We start from the raw sequence: 21,717 nt of genomic DNA on the forward strand, positions 1-21,717 counted from the left end.
TTGTGTTGCCTCCGAGGCCTCTGTTCTGTTCCATTGGTCTATATCTCTGTTTTGGTACCAGTACCATGCTGTTTTGATTACTGTAGCCTTGTAGTATAGTTTGGTGTCCAGTAGTGTGATGCCTTCCACTTTGTTCTTTTTGCTTAGAATTGACTTGGCTATGCGGGCTGGTCTTGCTTCTTAAGGGTGCCTGAGCTACTGGTTCAGGGTGAGGTCAGATGAGCTTTTTGTGTATGATGTCTGCACACAGATCTGAGGCTCCCAATGATGCAGGACAAAGACACAGGTGAAGATAGAAGGGAAGGTCTAGGGGTGAGTATGGGGGAGGCTCTATTTTCACTCTATTACTACTTTCAGCTCCCGTAAATGTTAAAGCTAGGCCTGCTAGGTGCTTTATATATATGGCCTCATTTGTTCTTCCCAAGAAATATGTGGGGGATAGGGGAGAAATAAAGTTCTTATAGGGAAAACGAGATTATAGGGAATTACTGAAGTTTCAAATTCATCCTTTCAACAAATATTTGTTGATAATAACATCCACAGATTCTCAGTTGGAATAAACCCCTGATACAAAAGACAGATTAATGAGAGAGAAACAGAAGTTTATTAGCATGTATAATATATACGTGTGTGTGTGTGTGTGTGTGTATATATATATACTATATATATATATATATATAATTCAGAGAATGAGTGGTTCTCAAAAGAGTGACTTTGAATTCCAGCTTACACATCATCTTTGACAAAGGACAGTACTTTAGAGAAGTGACAAGAAAAAAGAAAAGGACTTTGAGTGTCTATGTGAACAACTTGTGGGAAGGCAAGTAACTAGCAGGTAAAAGTTAGTTAGTAAAACTTATTAATGTAGATTCCTCTGGTATTATCTCCAGACCTAGAAGTGTCTAAAGTTGTCATTAATGGTTAATCTTTGTTCTTTCTGGTCGTGGTTTGTCAGGTGACTGGGGAGTAGATACCTATTGTCTCTCTCAATCTGAGTCTCAATTTTAGGCAAATGGTGGGGGCTGAGAGCATTCCTGCATCTTCTTCTTCCTGTCTTCAGCTCAACAATCCTTCATATTTCAGGAAGGTATATTCTGATCTTCCACAATAGTGGTAAGAAAAAAACAGAAAGCCTCTTCTCTCTTGAAACTTTTTACATCCACTAAATAAAGCAATAAAGAGACTCCAGCAAGCTGAAGAAACATTCTAGCATTGGACATCTCTTTAACTAGCATAAATGTACTATAACACTAATTTTTATTTACCAGTCTCGGATTGCTAGAAAATGTTTAGGCCCATCCTTCTCTACAATTTTAAAAGGATCTTTGTATAAATGTTTTTCTTTTTTTTGAGGATTTTCCTCCCATATCCTATTTTCAAAGCAGATATTCAAAATTTTTCTGACTTTGTAACTTGAGGTGTTGGACATAACTTTCCAAGATCTCTGCTAGTGTTAATAACACAAACTAATTTGGTTATATGTGTTAGTGGAAGTCATCAGAGATTAATGTGTGTGTGTATACCTAGATGTGGATATACATATAGATATAGATTTATTTTTCTTCATTAGCAAAACAGAAGCCTTGAAATAATTGAAGGTAACCCATTTCCTCCAATGCACACCCTCCAGTTTAGGGCTGGATCCTGTAGAATGACCAGTGGGTCTCCCTCAGAAGAGATGGTTATCTTGGAATCACTGAGGGTGGCTTTGCCTTGGGACTTGAGGATAGTTGTTGCCTTCCTACTCCCATGCTCCTGGGGCCTCTGGGTCGAGCTGGTGGTGAGCACTGGAGCACTGACAGCCTAAGCTTGGGATAGAGGCCACAGCAATGGGTCAGGCATCCTCACTGACAGGTCAGCATCACCTATGTAGAACCAGGTCACCAGAGATGGCACGTGGCTGAGACAGTCACTGGCCATAGTGGGACCATCAAACTGCAGCTCTAGCTTCTAGAGTATGGAAGCCAGAACCTCCCCTTTGCACTGACTTAGCCTCTGAGGTATGGATGAAAAAATCTGGAGTGTAAAAAGACCTGAGGCATATATCCCTGCCCCAGCCTTCTTCCTCCTCACAACACAGCTCTGCTTGGTGATGTCATGACAAGCACCTACTCAGAGCTGGCTCTTATTTTGCATCCCAGCTCCAGCTTCCTATCAGGCAGTGAGGCAAAGGCCATTCTTGGCCAGAGGTGCCTTAGTTTCCTCATCTTTCCCAAGTCTTCATGAAAAAAAAACTGCCCTTCTCTGCCTTTTGCTTTACATTTCTTTTCCTATTCCCAAAGACCAATTCCCTCTTTTCCTAATGATCTCCCAGAGTACTGACTTGCAAGTTACAAATGTTAAAACTAAACTCTTGTAGTAGCTAAAAAGACCTGCAGTAATAATTCCACAAAATTTGAATAACTGCATTCAGATTTTGCAGAAAGAGGAACTCACAGTGGCTGAAATGCATTTATAGATGATTTGTGGCATTCATTTGCCAAACCATAACTTTCCTCTGATGTCCTATTAAGATATCCACTGAAAGCTTTGGGAGGCCAGAAAGATGTAAACTTGAACTACATCACAAGAATGTAATTTGAGCTATCAGTGTGATAGGATATATATGTAAGTTGGATGTTTGATTGATTTAATATTTATTTATGAATACATCTATATAATAAATATGTTAAACATGATTTTAAATCCTGGTAAATATTTTATGCAGTTTCAGAGTCTCAATAAAATTTTTGGCAAGGTTAATGATTTCAGAAATAATACTAACTTTGAAATTGATTAATTGTCATTGGGAGAAATGAGGCCTCATCTAATATGATAGCATTTGTTATGGGAGTGTAAAATTACATGAAAAAAAGAAAGAATATGAATTTTAAATATGTTATTTTTAACTAGATAGAAAATCAGCATAACTTAAATATTTTTCTCATACATTGTTATTCATATTATTCAAAGCATAGGGATAAAAGGATAAATTTTTAAATTGATGGATAGTAAGTAACAAACCTAATTAAATGCTCACTTGCTGCAGTTTATCTTCTACATTAGATAAACATTTTCTTTTGGAATTCAAAATGATGTCAAATTTCTACTGAATCCATTTAAAAAATGATACTACTGACATTTGATATTGACAAGTTATTTAAATTGTATACATTTTATTAGAAATTTATGATACATTTTATTATAAGTTTTATGAGAAGAAGAGAAAAAGAAGCAACTGGTAGAAGTGGGGAAAATGGTGGGAGATGCCATGATAGAACCTGACTGCAACATCACAGGAGCTGACATTGAGATATAGCTTTTAGTGCTCCAAGAGGCCTGGTAGCCCAGTCTTTCTGGGATTGTAGTATAGTAGAATAGTGGTTCAGAGAATTGACCCTGGGAACCAGCAGATGTGGGTTAGAATCTCAGCTGCCCAAATCATTCAGGCATGCCACTTAACCTCTTTATGACTTTATATTGAAATTTAAAAAGAAAATAAATGAAAATAGTAAGACCAATAAATATCTGCATTAACATATGTCCATAAAATATTTGTGTAAAGAAACTAGATATACATTTCCTTGCACCTTTGCTTCATTAGTGGCAACAAAGCCCCTTATTTGTGTAATAGTTCAAGAAAAGAGGAAGTTTTGTTATATTCTCATATTCTTTAGAATACTTTAGCCCTCATAAGTGGTCATTAGCTTTTTTTGGTATATTTTTTTGTAGCGATGAGGTCTCACTATGTTGCCTCATGTGGTCTTGAACTCCTGGCCTCAAGCAATCCACCCACCTAGGCCTCCCAAAGTGCTGGGACTGCAGACCTGAGCCACTGCGCTTGGTGGTCATTAACTAATTAATGTACACATACACATCTTCATAGTCTTTTTCCTGGCATTAAGCCTCATTTGAGAAATGCATGTGCTTTTCAGTGTTGGAGACAATCCTCCTTAAATCTACACCCAGAAACTTGAATTTGCTGCATTTATCCTATGTAGTTCTCTTTTGAGCAGAATAAACAGCATCATTACAAAAATCTCCAGAAAACTTCAAAGAAATGTAATTCTTTCTTTATTTCTGAAATGAGATATATTGAAAGGCTACATTAATTGTTAAGCTGTATAAGAAGGAAGAGTACAGGGCTGTTCATAAGCTAAAGGGTAAGGAAATGCATTTGGATGTATTATGGACTTAATCGTATCTCCCAAATTCATATGCTGAAGCTCTAACCCTCAATGTGATGCTTGGAAATGTGGCCTCTAAGGAAGTAATTAAGGTTAAAAGAGGTCATAAGGGTGGGGCCCTAATGTAATAGGACTGATATCCACATAAGAAGAGAAACAGACATTAGAAATATGCATATCACAGAGAAAAGACCATGTGAGGACACAGGAAGAAGCTACCATCTGCAAAACAGAGAGAGAGCCCTCATCAGAAACCAGTCATGCTGGCACCCTTATCTTGGGCTTCTAACCTCCAGAATTGTTAGAAAATAAATTTCTGTTGTATAAAGCCACAAAATGTGGGGTATTTTCTCATGGCAGCCCTAACACACGACCTAGTACAGAGTACCCTTCCATTTGCTGGTTCATCTCTTTCTGTGTTTCTGCCACATTTCTTACCCCATCCCACTAGATATCCAATGCCCTCTTGCTGTATTCTCCATCTTCAAGGCATCCACTTATCTCCTGTATTCCAACCTGCCCTTCTGACTGGAGATCATTTTGGACACTCCAGCCTCATAAATATACTACTCCTACATCTCAAATCCTAGGAACACTTCCAAGTGACTGGCTTGCCAATTTTAGTCTTAAAAATTGCAAAGATCTTCATGTAGCAACAAATAACTAACACACCATGAAGTTCTGAACACCTTTTGTAATCCCTTTTGAGAAAAGTGTCGATGGATGTTTCATTACAACCGTGTCACCTCCACTATCACCCTAGCTACAACTAATTAGAACAAAGGTTGGTGCTGAGCAAAAGGCTACTAGCGATGGGAGGCCTATTATGCTGCCTGTGAATGCATCTTATCTAAGAGGACATTCCTCACCCGATAATGACTAAATAAACCAAACAGACTGTGGTTCTAAAAAAGTTTGAATGCAACATACAAAGAGAATCTCAGAAAATAGAAAACAGAAGGAGAAAGTTTCAGAGATAAGTGGCAGTAGGCTTAAGGCTTGAGTAGCAGAGGCCGTAAGTAAGCAGGATTCATGAGGTAGAGGGAAGAAGAGAAAAAGAAGCAGCTGGTAGAAGCAGGAGAAATGATGGGAGATGCCACAATAGAACCTGATTACAAGATGACAGGAGCTGGCATTGAGATATGACAACTTTTAGTTCTCTAAAAGGCCTGATAGCACAATCCTTCTGGGATGCAGATAATATAGTAGAACAGTGGTTTGGAGCATTGACCTTGAGAACAAGAAGACATCGATTACAATCCCAGCTGCCCAAATAATTCAGGCATGTCATTTAACTTCTTTATGACTCAGTTTTCCTGGAAAAATGGGGATAATACAAGTACTCCCTCATGGAATTGCTGTGAGGATTCAATGCCATATTGCTTGAAAAGTTCTTATAATAATGCTTATACATGGGGAAACATTAATAAGTTTTAGCTACTATTATTACTATTACTGTAAACTGTGTATCCATATAATACATTCCCATCTGGTAAAGTAACTGAAGTATGGATCTATTTCCTTAGTAGTGTTTCTGTGGAAAAAGTCTACTCCCCAAAGAATAGATCCTCTTATTGAACACATAACCTTAAGAGGAGGAAATGAGCAGTAGCAAGTTGTAACTGGCATTGCCCAGACTTCTGCATCTCAGAAGGATTAGGCTGTCAGGCCTCTTGAAGAACTAAAAGTTTTCATAATCTCAATGCCAGCTCCTGTGATCTTGTAATCAGGTTCTATTGTGACATCTCACACCGTTTCCCCTGCTTCTACCAGCTGCTTCTTTTTCTCTTCTTCCCTCTACTTTCCCTTTCCAATCTGAAAGGGACTAACACATAGTTATTATGACATAATGAATAACTTCTCTCAAAAACATACTTACATTTTGGAGAGGTTTTGTGGGAATTAAAGTGCATAGTTTCTAATACTCAGTTGCTTCTTTTTGCCCTAACAAAAGAGAGAATTGTGTAGAAAAGGTTAGGATTCCTCCAAAGTAATATCACCAAATGATAAGAAGGCTTCTAGAAAAATTATAGTCTGGGCAATGCCAGTTACAACTTGCTACTTCTCATTTCCTCCTTTTAAGGTTAGGTGTTCAATAAGAGAACCTATTCTTTGGGGGAGTTGACCTTCCCCATAGAAGCAGGTACCATAGGGAAATTATGGTGTCCTCAGAGTGTTTCAGAGAAATCAACCTAATTAAGCAGAGCTATTGTAATATCAGTGATAGAAACCCAATTCAAATTGGCTTGATGGGTTGCCTTGTGTGGCTCAGATAATTGAAGGAAAAGTTGTAGGAACAAAAACCTTGGAATAGGAAATGGAAACTATAGTACTCTGTTTATAGGTCTCCAAACCCTCCCTGACTTCATTCCCTCCTACCTGGTGATGCCGTGCAGCAATGAGTGATCCAAGTGCCAAGCGCCTCCCATGACGTGGTCTGGACAGGAATATTGGATAATGGGGGAAAAGGAGTTCCTCCAGAGAAGTACTGGCCAGACAGAAAACATGTCTTTACTGTAGCAATTCATCTGCAATCCCACAGCTAAATAAGATTTGAACCAAAGTATTCTCTCTCCAAATTCCATGCTTCTTCCTTGACCATTCTGATATAAGTTACCGATCTTTGCTTTCAAGTTACAGAACGGATCATTTTGATAAGAGTGGTTATGCATCCCTGTTTGATTTACTGTAGACATTCATTACATGTTGAATTACTTTACTCTTCCCTTCTGTCAAGAATTTCCAACCTTGAGCACGTCCTGCTGTTTGATGCTGCACAATGGTCCTCTGGGATGGGTATCAGTATTCAATGATGCAGCATTAGATCTTTGCTTTTAGTCTCAAGCTTTTAGTCTCTCAAATCTTGCAGAATTATGCTCGAGTTTGTACTTCCTCTTGAAAGTCTACTTCATATCAAATACTGCCACCTCTTCCAGCTCCATGCAGTTAAGTGGGACCGAATGACTTATACTGGTCAATGGGCTGTGAGTAGAATGACGTATGTCACTTCTAGAAGTGAGTGAGAGGTCTCATGTATACATTTCCCCCACCATGATAGCTTTCAAAATGATAGAACTTTCCTGAGTTTGTGGAGTAGAGATCTTCTCTTGCCCTATACCTCGTCTCCCTACCAACCTAGCATTGAACCTCCCTGACAAATTAAACTTTGTTGTATTAAGCCTCTGAGATCTTTGGGTTTATTTATTATTGAAGCATAGCCTATCATGTCCTGGAAGTGAAGTGCTGAATTAAAAAATAAATTGTATAGTGTTGAGTTTGTGGTTGGCAACATCTGGTTAGGAAGCTGATATCAAAGGTGGGAAAGATAGCTATTTGTGTTGCACGGTCATAAAACATTTGGTAAAATTGTTAACTGCAATAACGTAGAAGTAAGTTATTCCATATTCCAATATATGGAATCAGTCTAAGTGTCTATCGACAAGTAAATGGGTTTTTAAAAAGTAGTATATGGACACAATGGAATACTATTTAGCCATAACAAAGAACAAAATCCTGTCATTCGTGGCAACATAGATAAACCTGAAGGACATTATGTTAAGTGAAATAAGTCAGGCACAGAAAGAAAAATATCTGATGGTTTCATCCATCTGTGAAATCTAATGAAATCTAAAGAGTTGTTGTCATAGAAGTAGAAAGTAGAATAGTGGTTATCACAGGATGGAGAGGGTAGAACAATGAGAGATTGGCCACAGATGCAAAATTATAGTTAGAGAGGAGGAATAAGTTCTGGTGTTCCACTGTTATAGCAGGATGACTAGGGTTAACAATAATGTATTGTATATCTCAAAATAGCTAGAAGATAAATTTTTGAATGTTCTCATCACAAAGGAAAAAGTAAATGTTTAAGGTGACAAATGTACTAATTACCCTGATTTTGTCATTACACAGTGAATATATGTATCAAAACATCATATTGTACACCATAAATGTATATAATTATTATGTGTCAATCATACAAAAATATTGTGTACTTAAAGAATTCACATTTTTAGTGAGAAGTGGGTAAAAACCAAAATGTCAGTAGTGTGTCTTGGTTATTACTTGCTGCTTTTGCAAGATAATAAGCAAAGAAAAGCCTGGTTTTTAAAGTGGAAATAAAGAAGAATAGATACTTCCAGAATTCCAAGGTCTTGCCATGTTGGAAAATCCAATCCATTTTTGCTCCCAAAAGAAAGAGATGAAATTAAGTAAGCATTTGAGGCAAAGTCTGTTAAAACTAAATATTTTTGCCAAGAGTCAGATTAAGGGTGTGACCTTCATGTCTACTTAAAATCTCTCAGTGGTTTAGAATGTCTCAAGGAAGATATCAGGTAAAGGATCTGGCCTTACCATTTGCTACTTCAGAAAGACTCACATAAATCATGGAAGATATAGAGGTGAAAAAGCAAATAAATATAGCAGATCTAAGCTCTGTGCCTCCAGAGACCTATGGTGTGGCTACTGGAATAGGAAACTGATTAAGTCAGATGGAAGTTGCACCTCTAAGGTCTTCAGAGAGTTATACTTCCAAGGAAACTATGAGGTTGGAGTAAAAGAAAGTCTGTGGAGGCTTAGAGAATTAAAATAAGCCTTGGACTTACTTGGGAAGAAAGTTAAGTCCAAACTAGCACATCCCTCAGGAATGTATGTTTCAAAATATTGTAAAGAATGCCTCGTCCTGTTTGTAAACACTTGTTTGCAACTGCTTTACTTGGGAAATTGGCTAGATGTGAACTTAATTAGATTTTACACTTTTTTTTTTTTTTTTTTTTTTTTTTTGTATTTTTAAGGTAGAGTCTCATTCTGTCGCCAGGCTGTAGTGCAGTGGCATGATCTCGGCTCACTGCAACCTCTGATTCCCTGGTTCAAGCGATTCTCCTGCCTCAGCCTCCTGAGTAGCTGGGATTACAGGCACTCACCACCATGCCCAACTAATTTTGGTATTTTTAGTGGAGACAGGGTTTCACCATGTTGGCCAAGATGGCCTTGATGTCCTGACCTCATGATCTACCCGCTTTGACTTTGCATAAGCCGCCATGCCCAGCTGATTTTGCACTTTTTAATGTCATTCCAAAGGACACTGGGATATTTTGATAGGCATTTGGTTCCCTTGCACAGAACAGATTAGAATATAATCATTCAGTAAGTTCCTTTCCTTCACTTACCCTGATTGACATTGTGCTGATGTTTTGCATGTTGTTAACTTCTGCTCAACCTCCATTTCAGCTCTGCACATGGAAACTGCCTACATATTTGTTTGCCAGGATTCCTCCCTCCATGGACTCCTTTGTGCATAAACAGTCACTGACAAGGGTAAAGGCCCAGCCTGCTTACAAGCATCTTTTATGTTGCCTGACCTTGCTCCTGGCACACCCCACTTAGTTACTCATTTCTGTACTCCATTAAATGGCACTGTTAATGTTGGGTTTGCTGTAATCTAGGTTTGACCAGTGACAGGTAAAGGTTCTGTGTGTTGACCAGTGACAGGTAAAGGCTCTATCCACATGAGGGTGCACTGAAGTTGAGTCCAGGAATAATGGTTTTAATATCCAGAGAAATACCAATATTCATGAAGGAGTTGTTAGGATGATTTTACAATGGTGAAACAGCACATTGTTGAACACTTGACTAGCATGGATGTTTAAGAGCCAAGAAAATGTGTGAGGAGTAATGTCAAATTGTAGAAGTAAGAATATTCTAGTTAACTGGACCACATTTTGTCTTCTCTTTAGTTTTTTAGCACATAAGATGTTGTCATTAATATTTCTATTATCTAACTTGTAGAAGTAAGAATATTCTAGTTAACTGGACCACATTTTGTCTTCTCTTTAGTTTTTTAGCACATAAGATGTTGTCATTAATATTTCTATTATCTAATGTGCAGGCCGCTTTAATAAGTTTAAGTTTGAATTAGTCAAGATAGGCTAGTAATACTGGAAGAACAAATTAACTCTGCAGCCCCAGTGACTTCCCATAAAAATGGCCTCTTCTTTGTTCACAGTGGGAATGGAAATTGGGAATGAAGACAGGGCTAGATGAGATGGTATTCCACTTAGTCACCCAGGGACTAAGTAAGGAATTGTTATAGCCCATGACCCTGCCCATATGTAATAGGGCTGGGAAGTGTGGGCAAGCATCAGGATATTAGATAATCAGTTAATATTTCTGCAATAATCTGCTCTTGTGGTTACCAAAAATATCTTAGCCCCCATGGAGCCATAGAACATAGAACTTACCACCCATATATCACACCCAACCCATCTCCAAAAATTTCTTCACTTGCTGCAACCATTTCTCAGTTTTGAATCTCTAAGTTTTAGGTGATTGTCTTATCTCTAAGTTTCATTCTGGGGATGCATAAACTAAGAACTATGTTGTTCCAGGCATACTTGTAAGTGCTTGGGAAGCAGTAGTGAGTAAACAGATAAATTATCTGCCACATGGTAGTCACATTCTATCAGAAAGAATGACTAAACAAATAAGTAAATATATAATATTATGTCAGAGTTGGAAGAATTCTGATGACTTTAAAGTCTTTGAAATATATGATAGAAAGATTGCTTTAAAATATTTCATAGGTTTTCTAACATTTTATTAATGTGAAAACTTCAAGCAAACAGAAATAAGAAAGTCATGTTACCTTGGCAAACAGAATATTTACCCATAATCTAATTCATTTGAAAACTGGAGGAAAATGGGAATGCTGTATGTGGTATCTTGCTTTTCTTAATTTAACACTTTGTAAGCATTTCTTTTTTGGCCTTAAACAGTTTTCAAAAATATATTTAATAGCTATAAACATTACAGGCTATATAAAAATATAAGCTTTTTAATTTTTGAAAACGTGATCATAAATGAAACTTATACACATAAATCTTTGCATATCTGAATATATCCCTAGCATAATGTACTAGAAGTGAAGTTAGTGATCTAAATGACATGTATATTTATGATGCTGGATATACATTGTGAAATGGATTTGTGAAAATATGCTTTCTCACTATTATTCCAATAATATGAGATATGTATATTTAAAACTTTAGCCCAAACTGCCATATTAAACTGCATATTTCCATTTACAGGTGAGATTGATATTAAAAATGTGTTTATTATGCGTCCCAATTTCATCTGTGAATTCTTTGCCATTTAGCATTCCTCCTTTTTTTCTAAAAGGCTGTTAGTGTTTTTTTTTCTTTTATGTGATACTTTGTGTATGAAACATCTACTTGCTACAATTTCTTAAAGTGGTAATTTGTATTTACTTTTTTAGATTTTGACATTCAGAAGTGTCTTTATGCACTCAAACTTACTGATCTTTTTCTTTATGTTTTCTATTCCTCTTGTGCTTAGAAAACCTTCCCTATTTTGAGATCGGTAAAATATTTCTGTTCTTGTCATATTTTTAAACTATATGTTTTTGATAACAACATCTATATGTAATTTATTTTGGTGAAATGAGACTTTGATCTGAGTCTTTTCAGATAGTTTATTTTCTTAACACCACTTGTTAGTAAAATAATTTATCCTTTTTTTCTATAGGTTTGTGATACTTTCTTATCTGTCAGATTTACACACACACACACACACACACATCTGCTTTTGCGCTTTCATTAATCCGTTTAAAAGATTCTATTTTTAAGGTTGTGTTGTGAGTGATGGCTCCGGTACTTTTTGGCCCAGATGTTAACAAAATTACAAATAATTCTTGGTACTTCTCGACAGAACTAGGGAGGGCTGTGGTACGGAGGCATTTAGGACCCAGGGGAAAGCTAGGCTCGGTATAGAAGGACAGAGATCGGGCGCACACGCCTCCTACCAAAATCACAGCCCCGTGTGGAGCCCAAGCTCTCATTCACAGCTTTCTAGAGAAATCTGAGCCCGAACCTGCCAGAATAGGGGACCTCACCCACCCAGTTCAGCAGCGAGGACACCTGCAGAAATACATTCCCAAAGCAAGGCTGGGCGGCCGTGTGAAGGTATTTGTTGCCTTTTTTCTCCCCTCTGTATTTGCAGAGCCTCCCCGCCTTTCCCCTTCTCGTGCGATGCCATGGCTGCGGCGTTTCAGCACTTCGGTATGTGGACAGCTCCCATCTGCAATCCCTCTGCACTCCATCCCTTCCGCACCCCGCTCCCCGCCGCCTCCGCGGTCCACCCTCCTCCCGGCGCCCGCTCAGCCTGCGCCCCCTTACACCATCAGCACCCCCATCTCCACCATCACCGTCATCATCGCCACCATCACCAGCGCGGTAACTACAGTCACACAACTGTGTCTTGCCACTTAGACAAAGCCCAAGGTCCGCAGGGTAGAGGGAAAGAGCTCAAGTTGACAGGCATAGGAAGGAAAGTTCAGGTGAACGAACCCCTGAAAACAAAGAGAGACGCCTGTTTGAGAGAAACGGAAAGTGAAGGCAGGAGGGAGAGACCCCAGGCAAGGGGACAGATGGGGCACTTGCCAGACACCAGCAGTTAGCCAGCTGCCTTTCAGCAGATTAGAGACTGTTTAGTTGAAGAAATTAACATGGCCTACGGCATAATGTGATTCCAGAAAAATAGAAATGTAAGCTCAACCTGTTTCTGGTTTTCTGATGGAGAATCACCAGGAAGCAGGGTGGGGGTGACTGATGACTCATATTCACCCACACGTCCATTTCCCTTCCTTAGTGTTTAATGAAGAAACTCTGGAGTTAAGTTTTTTTTTTAAGCTAAAATGTTTTGTAAAATAGGGACCCCAAAGGTTAACTCTGTGGCCATGATAAAAATAAAATGATTGTAATGATAGCCTAAAAAAGGGGGCTCTCATTCAAATGAACTATTTTTTCCAATGTTTCTTTCTGTCTACTTATTTCATTTCAATTTTCCAATCTTAAACCTCTCTTTGAAGCAAAGAAGATAGATCCCTTGCCCAAATGGCCAAAGTAGTAATGATATTCATAGCAGATGGCCTTGCTTTGTTCATCACGAGTCAAGGACTGGCTCAGATTTGGAAGGCGAGATTTTTGTGTGCTTTCTCAGTAATCAGTTGATAATACCATTTTCCTATAATAGTAAAGGGTAATAGAGTGCAAAAATTGAAAAGGCATTTTATGTAACTCTGTTTTGCCAGACTCTGCTTTTAGAGTGCTATCATTTTCTATCTCTGCTGAAGGGAAGTTGGAACATCTTTCAAATGTCTGATTAATTTGAACCCGAAAGTCTAATCCAAAGTCATAGTGCCTATTTGATTTAGCCAGGATCATCTGTTTTATAAGAGCTAACAAGCACCAGCAAATAAGTGCCTGAGCCTGTCATAAATAAAAATCTTTTGCTGGGTGCTCATTTAATTGATTTTTACTGAGCAGTAAAGCATTGGGATTTTTTGACGAGTTATTTTTTATGAAATTAACGTCTTAATAAAAAATGAGGTTATTTAAATGGGAATGATAGGTCACATGTGACAAGAAAGTTTAAACCAGAGCACAGAAAAGCTTGATTTTAAAATTGCCCTTGTGCATTTGTTCTGTTTCTTAAAAACAGTGAAGCAAGTTTCATCTAAACCAGCTTGCTCACCATTATTGGCACCGTTAAAAATAGAGACAGTCACAAATATGAATCTTCCCGAAGAAGTTTTGAGGAAGAATTCATACTTAATTCTCTTTGACAATGAGGAATCGTAGCATTGTATCAACAGTTAATTACTGCTACTAATTATTTAGATGTAATTCCACCTGCCTCTACAATTCATTCACTTTTGAATCCCAAACAAGAAAACTAGCAAAATATGTGGTGAAATGGATTTTATAGAAGAAAATTTGGTCATTCACATAATGTTCCTTGGTTTGGTAATATCCACAGTAAACAAGACCTCTTAAAAGTCCCTGAAAAAGGAGATTCTTAAAACTCCCTTTTCTGTTCTGCAAAGAATGGTTCAGCTCAGACAATTTTTAAAAGTGTACATGTTGCCAATTCTAGCTGCTTCACACCAGAAATGCAGGCCAGGAATCCAGTGCCTGTAGAGCTTCTTTCTTCTTGTGCTTAATACAATCTCTTGGGACTGGGGAAATTTTAAAACAATGCTGTTTCGGTGAGATTTACAGGCATCTGTCTGTAAGCAATGACTTTTCCTGACTGAAATGTTACGCTGAGCTTATTAATTTTTATAGAATGCCAGTATCCTGGCTTCCTTATTTTAATGTTTTCTATTGAGAGCTATTTTGCCTTTAAAAATATTTTCAATAACAGAAATTACTCATTTTTGTAATGAATTTAAAGGTGAACAGAAAATGTTTTCCAGCAGAGTGTCATCATATATTTTTGTAGACAGGCTCATAGAAAAGTGCATCATTTTAGAATTGCGGAGTACAAAGCTGGAAGGTCTTTCATTTCCCAAAAGACAAAGTCTTGAACTCTTCAGAAATGACAGTGCCTGCTCACTTCTGAAGTTTTTTTTTTTTTTTTTAAACAAACAAAGGTACTTTATTACCCCTAAGAAGTCTATTCACAACTTTACATACTCCCTGATAGCAGAGCCTTCCATCCTTAGTAAATGGATCCAGGCTGACTTTGATCTTCTCTACTGTCCCCGTTACACAGTGACTCAGACAGAGGAGGCAGCACAGCAGAATGAGCATACAAAATATGAAGATTGACTGTATGCACTCAGTCCAGAAATATGTCCTCAACATTGCCAAGAGAGACCTTCTTTTTGACCTTCTCCCAAATATTGCTTGTTTTGATTATTGTTCATTTTATCCAGATATTACTGGAATAAAGTTGTTTCAGGAGAAGGTCCACAGTGTGAATTTTGACAATTCTGCAACCTCTAACTGATGTTATATCTCTTTATTGAAACTATGCTTAATTGCCAATCTAAGTTTTTCTCAGCTTAAGGGAACTTTATGTTCTTTTGCTTGATTCTTTATGGATTGAAAATGAACTGGTCAAACATCCCCTGCCCTATAAAAAGCTTTCATTTATTCAGATAATAAGTTCATTATTCTTCCCTATCTCTGATGCCTCTCACAGCCCTTTTGTATATCTTCTCAGGTCAGGTTGCCCTAGGCTCTGTAGCTTTATGCACCTGTTCTGTGACAGAGAGTATCAGAGAAAGTTTTCCATGTGGTAGGCTAATTTCCTGTGAGCTTTCCTGCTTCCTGATTTCTGAGCCAGCAGAAATTTCTCCACATGTGTTTGAGATGATCTGCTCTTGTTTCCAGGATGCTTTTAGCCAAATCTCCAGTTCCCGAATATTGTGCAGACCACTGATGACTCCTTTTCCATCTATGCTTCTTAAATACTATCAAAGTTCTTAGACAAAGTGCCATACATTTATGTGTGTCATTTACATAGCTTATTCAATGTTCATTACTTTATAGTTTTGGAGGAAGTAGGAGAGAAGTTATGGGCCTGAGAATAGCGTGATGGAGGTGGATGTTAAATTACAGGAACCATACATAAAAAGCTTCTATAATGTGTGGTCAAAATAAAACAAAATAAACAAAACACGTAAGATTTTTCTCTTTTCTTTTTCTCTTCTCACCTTCTTCTTTCCCTCCCTCTCTCTAAATTTCCCTCCCTTTCTCCCTTTCTTCTTTTGTGATTGATATATAGAGCATGCAAACATAGTGAGAGTAATTAACTGGGTGATCCAATAAGCTATTATGTCATTGCTCCGTAGGTAAAGAACACATTGTGGGTGCTTTTATGTTCCTCTTGGACAGTGTAGTAGGGCTGTCCACAGATAGTGTGAGTTCTGGCCTCAGAGGCAATTAACCTTCCTCTCAACCCCTCTGGGTCATTATAAATCCTCTAGACCAGCTTTTCTCAAACATTAATTTGCATAGAAATTGCCTGGGGATTCTGTTACCCGTTCAGTAGGCCTAGGTAAGTCCTGACATGCTGTCACTAACAAGCTTCTGGGTGTTGCTCCCATTGCTGATGCATGGACTACCCTTTGGGAAGCAAGGGCAAAGAAAAGTTTTCTTTTTAAACATTCTCACTTTTATGTCTGACTATTAAATAATGACACTCATTCTAAAACAAAACAAAAACCACCCCATGTTCTGAGGCAATAAGAGCTCAGAAATTCTATTTCTAATTGAGGAGAAAGTTATAAAAATAGCCTCTTTCCTCCCACCTCACTCTTAAGCATGCTGCTGTGCTTTACTTTTCCCAGGCAGTTTTGTTAGCTGTGATTCCTGCTGCTGCCGTTGCCTGTGCAGTCGCATCCAGAAGGGTCACAGTTACATGGATATGCTGGGAAAACATTTAGTAGAAAAGGGGGCAAAGAGAGTTAATGGTCATTTTGGGGTGAGTTCTGCCTTTCTTACATTCCTTTATGTCCTCTTACTTAAAAAAAAGACTATTCTTAGAGAAATGCTCTTTCCCTTTCATGACAAATGGGTCAAGTGTTTTTTTTTTTCTTTCTTTCTTTCTCTTCCCATTGATAACCCTAAGAAGCACAACTAATCTGTTTTAAAAATGGGAGTGTCAACTGCCAATGACTTCTTATGGAGATAGTTGAATAGCCTATGAAACATCCCAATCTAATGTTCTGTGGCTCAACAATTTTTTCCCTATATATTTTCTTTATTTAAAATACACTGAGGTGTATGGTAAATGCTACTTCAGTTAAAGACTTTTTCTGTCAAACACAGTGAGGAGGAATAAAAATCCCATACTTTCTCTATAAGTTGGCTTCCTCCTCAACTCCTTGCATTATTCATCCCAAAGAAAACTGCAAAATGGTTCTAGAATCCTCTGTCACATAGGTCCATCTTCCCTGAGTCAAAGTGTATTCTAATTCTGACCTGGCATCTATTTTGGTTACAGGTTTTCAGTGTCTCTACTCTGATGGAACTTATTTCAATCTACTTTTAACATTTCTTAAGAGCAGGAGCAAGTGGGAGCAAATGATTGTGTGCTTTTCTGCTGTTTTAAAGGGAGCCAAGGGAGTCTGCACAATGAGTATTTATGTGACAAGAGCTAGTCCTAGGCTAGGACTGAGCTAAACGTGATGGAAGGTGGACTGTGAAGCACAGGATAAATTCTGGTCACACCACACTTTCAGATAATTTAGTCTCCTCTCTGTCCTTCCAGACTACTCTCCCTGTCCCTGCTACAGATAGTTCATACCTGTAAGTTGGCTAACATTTAAAGAAAGTCAATGAATTCAGGGTCACTTTGTTAACCACAGGTCTGATGATCCTTAGCCAGTACTTATGCAGAACTCCTACAAACCATAATGGCAAATTTGAAAATTCATCAATTGGAAAAAAAGACTCCTTCTGGTCAGCACCATGGAACATGTAATCAACCAGCCTCTGAGATTTAAATGTAGGTTCAATAGGCTGTGTGTGAGGGAGCGTATTATCTTTCAAGAAAGATTTCAAACAGAGTTGCACTTAGAAAGATTTTTGGTCACTATGATTTTCAGTTTTGGTTTAGATGCATCAGCAGTATCTATTTTTATTTCATTCAGTATAAAAATTCCTTTGGCATTCCTAGGTAAAAATGCATATTCAATTTAAAAATTTGTAGTAAGGTTTTAACAAGGTAAAGAGCTCTAAGGGTTAACCCAATTCAGTACATATTGAAAATTTGAAACATAACTTCACACATACCAGTGCATGAGGTAGTTGGTTAGACTTTCATGTACAAAGTGTTGTCACTGAGATTAACTTTTCATCCTTTTCTTGTAAGAGAAACCCACAAAACAAATATGAGTATAGTTTCTTATTTTATTTTTGTAATAATTTAAATTTATATATACTTAAAAATTGTTCTTTATATTACTAAGAACACCCAGAAGCCATGCAAATTTGAGGTGTTGTTCAGCAGTTACTGATGTTCTTATATTTCAAATAATATTTAGGTTTACAGATTTTATCTTTCTGATCATGACAACAATATTCTATTTTCTCCCCAAATTTTGGCAATTTTACAACATCTCTTAAATGATGTCCTTTAGGACTGGTAGGGTGTGGATGTGTGTCTATTGTGTGAGTGTAGTTGAGTGTGAGAGCACTGATACTCAGAGCAATGTTAAAGAAAGCACCTACTTGGAGAGGCAGAGCAGAGTCTTGGACAAAACGTGGGACAAGTATGTTTGAGTGCAAATCTTTGTTCTTTCAGCCATATCTAAATCTCAGATTTATCCTTTCATCTAATAAGTAACAACATAGCTTTAAAGACTGGCATGGAAATTAGATTATGTAATATCAAAGACCTTGGCACCTAATAATACTCCGTGAATATTTGTTGGTTATCCAACTTTAAGACTAGCTCATTATCTGACTTAGCTGTTATGTGCCCCAAATATTTACCTGGAGACAGCATAATTATATCAACAAGGATATTACAGTTAATGTAAAGTAGATTTTGTTTCCTTTCAGAAGCAGTTTTACCAACATTATTTCACAGGATTTCACCTCAGCTCTTCCCAGGGAATTATCTTTCTTCTGTCTATCACAGCATCATTGTAACAAAGAAAAAAGATAATTGATATAAAATGCCTTGAAACACTACATACACACATACATATACATATTTTTATATAAGGCATTGCTAATATTTGACTTTTTCCTGATATATTTTATGGCGTTTCTGAAGATTATAACAAAATAAATAAATGAGAATAACAGATCACAAAATTACCAAATTGATTTCATTTGGATTTTCATACTCTCTGAAAGTATGTTTATGCTTAGACTCTTTGATTCATAAAGAATACTGTGTATGTTTGTAGATGTACTTTCTTAAGACTAAATTCTGTATGAGGAAATATATATAGATTTTTTTCTAATGGAATCTTGAGATAAAATATAAAACTAGAATCTACAGATGACATGATTTTAAACATCATAATATGGATACTCTTTTTTCCTCCCTCTCATACAAAATACCACCACCTAATTTACTGGTTTGCTGGAAAAGGTGTGGATTGGAGTGAAAGGAGATATCCTCCACCTTGCCTTCCCCAGAGAATGTTTATGAATTACTCTCCATGCATTTGAAATGGTCTCCAAATACAGAATCATCTGGGACTAAACCACGCTGAGGAGAGATGGTCTCTGAGGCTCACATGAATCTGCCTAAACTGGCCTGCTTTGATCATCAAGCACATTTCAGTGCTGACACCATGCTTGGCACTCTGCTAGGCAGGGCAATCAATCCTTCAAACAGAATGATAAGATCTGTGATCTTTGATGAGTCATTTTTGCCAAAGGAAATATCTAAATGAAGAGCAAAAATTAGTGATAGCTGGAAAAGGCATAGACAGCTAGGTTTTCAACAGCTACAGTCATCTTCCAATGAAGGAAGGAGGAAGAGACGGCAACTAGACATCTGTAAGGCACAGGATTAAGCCAGCCAAGAAAATCTATTTATCCACTGGCATGTTTAGGCATGTTTAATCTTACCATAGAATGGTAAGATTAAAAGGAATTTTAGGGAACCAGAGTGAGCTTCTGAGACTTGCAGATAGTCACATGGGTCTTAAATCATAAAAATAGAACCTCTCTGCCACACATAAGAGAATAGAAAAACAGTAAAGAGCATGGGTTCAGAGAAAGATTACTTTGGGCCCAATCCAGTTTCTGCCCCTTAGTGGCTGTGTAATTTTGGGTAGTCATTTAACCTCTCTATAAGCCTTAGTTTCCTCATTTGAAAAATGAAGACAATAATATACTCATTTCATACAGTTGTTCTGAGGATTAGATACTATAGTCTATAAAAAGAGAGTCTGCAAATACCTAGGGTATAATAAATAGCTATAATAAATAATAGGTATTATTATTAATACCACCAGCACAGAAAATCATTTCCAGTTCTTCATGTGATACAAGTTCAATGTGTTCATTTATAACTTGGAAAAGCTGAATGAGAACCAAGTCCTTCATGTGAACAAAATATTATAGTCAAATGCAAACGCTATATCCTGGTGAACATTCTTCATATAGCCTTTCTAGTGCCTTAAATATTATTAATTGAAGTTGTTATTTAAGTAGCAGCCTATTCAGACTTCTGGTATGAAGAATTTGCCTTTAACAGAAAATATCTATGTTATTTTAAGTTATGATAGACACCCAGTGACCCTGGCTTGAGTATTCTCCCCAGAAGCTTCTACTGTATGCTGAGCACAGAATAAAGATATAGATTGAAGCAAATTTGTGTCAGATATTATAGATTGGAGGCATAGCTATATGTGGAAGCAGGCCATGAAAAATGCAGTCTCAACTTTCCTTTTGAACCCATAGTAATTTATCTCAGAAACATTGTTGAGTTCCCTGAACTGTAAGGTAAGTAACTTGCTCCAAGCTTTAAATCTTCTGTAGGGAATGAGCCATTGCTGTGCCTTGTGCTTTATGCACTGTGCTCTGTGGCTTGGAACTGTGAACCTCACCTGGCATGCTTTAGGGAGGTAAGAATCTGAAGCACAATGTGCTTAGGCTAAATTCTCCAGGAAAAACAAAATACTTTGTAGATAAGCAAAGACATTAATCAATCAGCCGCAACACCTCACTTAAGAATAAACTGTCCTGGAGGTACTGATACACTTATTCATTCATTCAGACATTTTAACTACTTTCCTTATTCATGTATTCTTGGTCTATTTACTGAGCATCTACTTCATGGCAGGCACGGTGCTAGGCACTGAGGATGTGGTGATGAATGCAATGAAGTCACTCTGCTCATGGAGTGGACCCTCTTTGGGCCATGCCCTGTATCAGGGATACACAGATGAATTAAATCCAGTCCTTCTCTGTCAGGTGTTCTGGATAAAGTGAGAGAAAGGAAAATGGCAATAGAATATGGTGTGGTCGAGGATGTGGGACTACTGTGACCTCTGAAGATCAGGAAGGGTTTCCTGGGGAAAGAGTTTCAAGTCGACTTCTGAAGGGCAGAGGAGTCAATCAGTGGTCATTCTAGAGAGAGAGAGAGAGAGAGAGTAGTTTTTCCCAAGGCACACAAAGGTGAGAAGAAACTGCCAATGGCTGCATGATCAGACAATAAATCTGGAGAGTTATAAAGGGACCAGAAGGTGAAAGGTCTTAAAACCATGCTACATAGTTTTATACTTTATCCTAGGGCAACTAGATGCTAATGATAGATGTTAATCAAGGAGTGACATGAGCATATTTCAACTGTAATACAGAGAATGGGTTGAAATGCAGAGAATGGACTGGCAGCAAGGGTACCAATAGGGAGAATGCTGCAGGACTAAACAGATGAGTAGTAATGCAGTATAAACGAAGACAGTGATCATGGGGATGGAAATAATTGGGCAAATTTGAAAAATGTTATGGAAGTGATTGCCTGGTAGTGGGCGATAAGAGAGGTGGAATAATAGTTGACTCCACGGTTTCTGGCATGGGAAACTGCATTGATGATTACGTCATTTACTAAAAGACAATGGCAGAGGAGAAATTCAGTATAAGGAACTATGATTAGCTCAGTTTTGAACATACTGAGTTTGTGTTGTCTGTGAGTCAAATAAGTGGAGATGTTCAGTAGGATGTAGAATGTGCAGCCTGAAGATCAGGAGGGAGCTACGGACTGGAGTTGTAGATGGGGG

The 21,717-nt window shown here is 37.7% G+C and overlaps 1 protein-coding gene across 2 annotated transcripts in view; it reads left to right on the forward strand.

Annotated features, from left to right (window-relative positions):
• The first annotated feature begins 11,968 nt into the window (after positions 1 to 11,968).
• Positions 11,969 to 21,717, forward strand: part of CLVS1 (clavesin 1) — a 197,639-nt gene continuing 187,890 nt past the window's right edge. For both annotated transcript variants that reach the window (XM_012463718.2, XM_012463719.3), the window contains exon 1: positions 11,969 to 12,142. The gene's annotated coding sequence lies outside the window, so the exon portion shown is untranslated. The remainder of the gene's footprint in view (positions 12,143 to 21,717) is intronic.

The sequence above is a fragment of the Aotus nancymaae genome, unplaced genomic scaffold (genome assembly GCF_030222135.1).
Source record: "Aotus nancymaae isolate 86718 unplaced genomic scaffold, 86718_ANA_hifiasm-v0.15.2.pri h1tg000036l, whole genome shotgun sequence".
NCBI lineage: Eukaryota > Metazoa > Chordata > Mammalia > Primates > Aotidae > Aotus > Aotus nancymaae.